Source organism: Panicum virgatum, chromosome 4K, assembly GCF_016808335.1.
Source record: "Panicum virgatum strain AP13 chromosome 4K, P.virgatum_v5, whole genome shotgun sequence".
In the NCBI taxonomy this organism is placed as follows: Eukaryota; Viridiplantae; Streptophyta; class Magnoliopsida; order Poales; family Poaceae; genus Panicum; species Panicum virgatum.
This window is the reverse complement of record NC_053139.1, coordinates 4,063,118-4,069,306: the sequence shown is the minus strand read 5'-3', so window position 1 is coordinate 4,069,306 and position 6,189 is coordinate 4,063,118.

Sequence of the window (6,189 nt, the reverse complement as noted above, 5' to 3'; positions counted from 1 at the left end):
TGGTCATGTCTTTCGGGCTAACCAATGCCCCTGCTCATTTCATGTACCTCATGAACTCGGTATTCATGCCTGAGCTAGATAAGTTTGTCGTTGTTTTCATCGACGACATTCTTATTTCATGTACCTCATGAACTCGGTATTCATGCCTGAGCTAGATAAGTTTGTCGTTGTTTTCATCGACGACATTCTTATATTTTCCAAGAATGAAGAAGAGCATGCAGAGCATCTCCGCATTGTGCTTCAGCGCCTGCGGGAGCACAAGCTGTATGCCAAATTTAGCAAATGCGATTTTTGGCTCAAGGAAGTCCAGTTCTTGGGCCACATCATCTCGGACAAAGGGATTTCTGTTGATCCTAGCAAGATTCAGGATGTCCTGGATTGGCAGGCTCCTACCTCTGTTCCTGAGATTCGAAGTTTTCTTGGGCTAGCAGGATATTATCGCCGGTTTGTACCGGAGTTCTCAAAAATTGCTAGGCCCATGACCGAATTACTCAAGAAAGGAGTGAGATTTAGTTGGGGCAACAATTGTGAGCAGGCTTTCCAGACCTTGAGAAGACTTCTGACGTCTGCTCCTGTCCTGGCTCAGCCAGATATCACTCGATCATTTGATGTTTATTGTGATGCATCAGGTATGAGTTTTGGCCGCATTCTCATTTCCGCCTTTGACTTAGCCAGGTATGATTCTGGCCTTGATGTTTGTATGTGATGCATTAGGTACGGGCCTTGGCTGCGTCCTTATGCAAGATCAGCGGGTGATAGCTTATGCTTCCAGAGCACTTAGGCGACACGAAGAGAATTATGCCACTCATGATTTGGAATTGGCAGCAGTGGTGCATGCGCTGAAGATTTGGCGTCATTATCTTCTGGGTAATCCTGTGCATATATACTCCGACCACAAGAGTCTAAAGTATATTTTTACTCAGAATGAGCTAAACTTGCGCCAGAGACGGTGGTTGGAATTGATTAAGGATTATGATCTGGAAATCCACTATCACCCGGGCAAAGCTAATGTGGTAGCAGATGCATTGAGCAGAAAGGCAAGTTGCAACTGTATCTCAGTAACCCCTATGCATGCAACTCTATGCCAAGAGATGGAGAAGTTGAATTTGGCTATAGTAGCTGAGGGTACACTTACTCATATTACCCTCACTCCCACACTGCGGGATCAAATTATTGCCGCTCAAAGAGATAATATTGGCATGGAAAGGATTAGGCAGAGGCTCATGGAAGGTGACCCTCGTGTGGCATGTTTTCAGTTAGATGGCGAGGGTGTGTTATGGTTTAAGAACCGGCTGGTGGTACCTAAGGATTTAGAACTCAGGAAACAAATTCTTGATGAGGCTCACCTCTCTAGGTATTCTATCCATCCTGGCAGCAACAAGATGTATCAGGATCTGAAACAGCGGTTTTGGTGGACAAGGATGAAGCGGGAAATCGCAAGTTATGTGTCAGAATGTGACACCTGTCGGAGGGTTAAGGCTAGCCACTTGAGATCAGCCGGCCCCTTGCAGCCATTGAGTATTCCATCCTGGAAGTGGGAAGACATTAGTATGGATTTCATCGTCGGTCTACCCAAAACTTCCAAGGGGTATGACTCGATATGGGTTATTGTAGATCGTCTCACCAAGTCGGCCCATTTTCTACCGGTAAAGACCACACATGCGGTGAAGCAATACGCTCAGCTATATATAGATCGCATTGTGAGTCTTCATGGAATTCCAAAAACAATCATTTCAGACCGGGGTGCTCAGTTCATTGCCCGGTTTTGGGAGCACTTTCATGCCGCCCTCGGCACTCGGCTCCTCCGCAGCTCGGCTTATCATCCCCAGACTGACGGTCAGACAGAGAGAATAAACCAAATATTAGAGGACATGCTTAGAGCTTGCGTGCTCACCTACAGTCAGAAATGGGATGAGTGCTTGCCATTGGCCGAGTTTGCTTATAACAACAGTTATCAAGAAAGCATCAAGATGGCTCCATTTGCGGCCTTATATGGACGGAAATGCAGAACGCCTTTGAATTGGTCAGAAGCGGGGGAGAGAACTTTCTTTGGGCCCGATATGGTGAATGAAGCAGAAGAGCAGGTTCGGGTCATTCAGGAAAATTTGAAGATTGCCCAATCCCGACAAAAGAGTTATGCGGACAAGAAGCGTCAATCCACCCTGTTTCTAGTGGGGGATCATGTCTATCTGCGGGTATCTCCAATGAAAGGGGTTCAACGGTTCGGGGTGAAAGGAAAGCTCGCACCTCGTTATGTTGGGCCTTTTCTTATTGTTGAGCAATGTGGGCCAGTGGCATACCGTTTGGAGCTTCCTGCCCACTTATCCGCGGTTCATAATATATTCCACGTATCTCAGCTCAGGAAATGCCTCCGTGTTCCAGAGAAGGTGCTTGACATTGAGAAACTACAAGTGGAACCCGATCTGGTCTATCCCGAATACCCAATCAAAATCGTTGATCACAAAACCAGGGTCACTCGGAATCAAACCAGTGTTTTCTATAAAGTGCAATGGAGCAACCACTCCGAGCGGGAAGCTACTTGGGAGACGGAGGAATTTGTCCAGGCTAAATGTCCGGAATTGCTACAAGTCTATCAAGGTACACACCAATTTATAACTCTCCCTTTAGCTATTCCTTAAATCTCGGGGCGAGATTTCTTTTAGGGGGTAGGATTGTAACAACCACCACGCGGACAGTCCGCGAGGCGTCGCCCAGATATTCATCTGGATGGGCTTGGGACCCACTCGTCAATCCTCTCTTCTTCCTCTTCTCTTGCAGAGCCGAGCGGAGCTCGAGCTCCCGCGCCATCGTCGCCCTTGCTTCGATCTCCCTCCTCCGTCCACCAGACCTCGATTCCTCGCGCAGGAACCTTCCTCGTCACCTCCTCCACCTTCCCAAACCCCTAAACCGGCTTATCCCCGGCCGGAATCTTTCCACCACCGCCGGACACCACTGGGGGTGCTTGAGGCTTGCTCCACCGCCGATCCGCCTCTCCGGTCGTCCTCCACTCGAACCGACCGCGGGAATGGATTCGTGGTGAGTCCCTTATGCTTCACAGCCTTTTTCCCCTTCCATGACGTGTCGCCGGCGCCGGAGCACGGCCTCCGCCGTCGCCGCCGCCCTTGCTGCCGCCTAGGGCGAAGGTCAGAAATTAGTTATCGCGGACGGTCCGCCTGGAAGGCGCGGACGGTCCGCCGGTCAGGTTAGTTTTTGTCCAGAGACGATGTTGCCTCTGGTTGTTTTTGCAAGGTTGACTGCGGACAGTCCGCTATAGGGGAGCGGACGGTCCGCCGTTGAGGCTTGAATTTGTTCCAGAGACGATGTCGTCTCTGGGGGTTCGCAGGGTTGAACTGCGGACGGTCCGCCACTTGGGCGCGGACAGTCCGCAGTAGAGTCTAGGGAATTGTCCAGAGACGTTTTCGTCTCTGGTGGGTTGAGTACTTGAACTGCGGACGGTCCGCCAGGGGTGGCCGGACAGTCCGCAGGTAAAATGGGAAAAGGGTTCCAGAGACGTTGTTGCCTCTGTTGGGTTGGTAGGATAGTGCGGCGGACAGTCCGCCACTCAGGCGCGGACAGTCCGCAGGGTATTTCAGTTAAAGTAAACTAGTTACATTCTTGGGCTGCACTCATTTAATTCATATGCATACGTGTAGCATCCGCATCTGAGGGAGACGTCTTTGAGGTGATCGCGGCACCACAAGAGCAAACGACGCAAGCCCAAGAGGAGAGGTGTGAGCACCCGGCCCAAGGCCCGTCTGGCCCCAGTGTTGAGCAGCAGGCGCAAGGCAAGCCCCGGTGCACATCCTAGTATTTTAAATTAAGACACCTATGTATGTTTCTACTACTTGTGCATTAAGTTCAGGAATTGTTTGGAACCCTAGTTGCATGATTCATAGGATTCCCGGAGTTATACTAGCATGTATAGGACGATAGTTGTGCTAAGCTTAATGTTACCGGTAGAAGACGAGTGGTCTCCTGCACTCGCGAGATGTAGGATGTTAGGAGTCGAGTAATTTCCGGTTACTCGCGAGATACGTTATTATCTTTATATAATTCAGTAGGTGAGATTGGTTTCGAAATGAACATGGAAATGTGAGACCGGGCGGGGATGATGGATAGGTATGGCAGCAGGACAGGGTTCCTGGGTGTCTTAGCCCCGTCTGTGTCGATTAAGGACCGGTGGATGTGGCAGTGCTGATCGGGGATTGAACTGTACTAACCGCATGCCGGGAGTAGGAGGTAGTCGAAACCGGTAAGCCGAGTACTGCCTTGCTTCGAAAGTACAGGAACCCGCACCCAACTCCTGGGGCGAGTCGAGTAGTCGCGGAGAATTGGGATGCATGTGTTTACTTTTGGTGGTCTCACGTTGAGCTCGGCTGACCATATGTCGTTGGGCTGGTTCCTGTAGTTCGAGGCGGGGAGGGGAATGGTTGGTATGTATAGTCCGACGGGGCAAATACGTGCCGTGTTGGTTAGGTCCACCTTGCAAGGTTAAATCGGATCGATTCGCCGTGTCTCGCGGTCATGAGGGCCTTGGTCTCTTTGTCACACCGTAGCAAAAATGTAGAATATGAGTTAGGTATGTTTATATAAAATATTGAGCTCATCGAATTATTTTGCTTGCATCACCATGATTGCTATAGTAGGTCTTTGCGAATATGAGATGAGAGTTAATTTATATAGAATCTGAAGCTAAAATAATGAAAGTAAGGAATTACTTTAGTTGCTTTTTCTGCAAAATAACCACCAGCCAAAAGCCTTGCATGTCTAGCTATGTGGGCTAAGTTATACCCACTGGTCGGGTAAGCCTTGCTGAGTATTAGAATACTCAGGGTTTGTTGCCAACATTATTTCAGGGCACGCAGACGTAGACTTCTGTCCCTGCTGCGCCAAGTTCATCCGCCGGGATGCAGATGGATGGGTGGTCGTGGAGCCGGACGTTTAGTAGGGATCTCTCTAGGGTTCACTTTTGGTAGCTGTAGGCCCCGTTCCTCTAGACGAACCAGGATTTCAGTATTGTAAAGTTTGTGAATTATATATTTATTCAACTCGGTTTGTAAAACTTAAGGTCAAGTTCTATGTATATTTGTTGTATATTCAAATATGTGTCGTGCTTGTACCATCTGCGCCCACCTTCGCGTGGGACTATCGGTGATGTTTCGATCGGGACGTGGGTTGCGAAAGGATCGCCAAATTAAGCCGTTAAGCTAATGAGCCCGATGTGTTCAAATGACGGCCATTACGCTTAATTAGAGTTTTAATTTGGCGGTTCCGTCACAATCTGTTCCTAGTACTGTAGGCTATGAAATGAAGTTCGTAATGATCCACTTCGTTTTGACAGGCAGCTGTCATCTGCCAACTGATGACTTGATTATTTTGGAATGTGGTACGTGCACCCTGGCCTAAAAACACACTCATGGACACCCTAGCTACTTTTTTTTTGAAAGAAATGTAAACCCTACTTGTACCAGCTGATGTTAGGATTATCGAAATCGCAGATATCTTTGCTGTTGACAGGCATGTCGCTCATTACTTAGGAAAAAATAGCTATAATTGCGAACAATAATTGAAAAACTTAGCTATAATGGGCATGTTACTCAAAAGAAAAAAAAGGAAAAAAAATCTGAGCGACAGAACTACCTGATGGCACGAATTGAAGGCGTGATGATGATGATTAACGGTTGGTGATAGATACCCTCGAGGCCTCGACATATAGTACCCATAGTATAGTCACAGGCGCAGATGTTTGTGTCGCCAATCACAAATGTTTCCAAAAGAAGACAAAAATTTAGAAGGGTCGTAGGTAAAGGTCACTCACTGCCTTAGTCACTTAAAATTTTCCTCATCTTTTGCTCATTCATCGGCATCAAACAATTTCAGCAAATTGCTTGATGCTCAGCCCAAACAACAATTGCATACAAGTGCCTATCTGGAGAATTTCGTATATGACTGGCATCCAACCAAATACGAGCACTCATATCCTGTGGCATCAAATCGACGGAATCGTCATCCACACGGACAGTATCTAGCTTTTAATGGGGTGCATATATAGTGAAAACAAAAAAAAGAAAAGGAAAATATAAAATTCTCATCCAACAAAAACTCTATCTACCTCTCGTCTTCTGTCCTTGTTTTCAATCCAGGGGTGCTCCTGGGCATCTTTGTCTAGCGCTGAACATTAGTCATCCT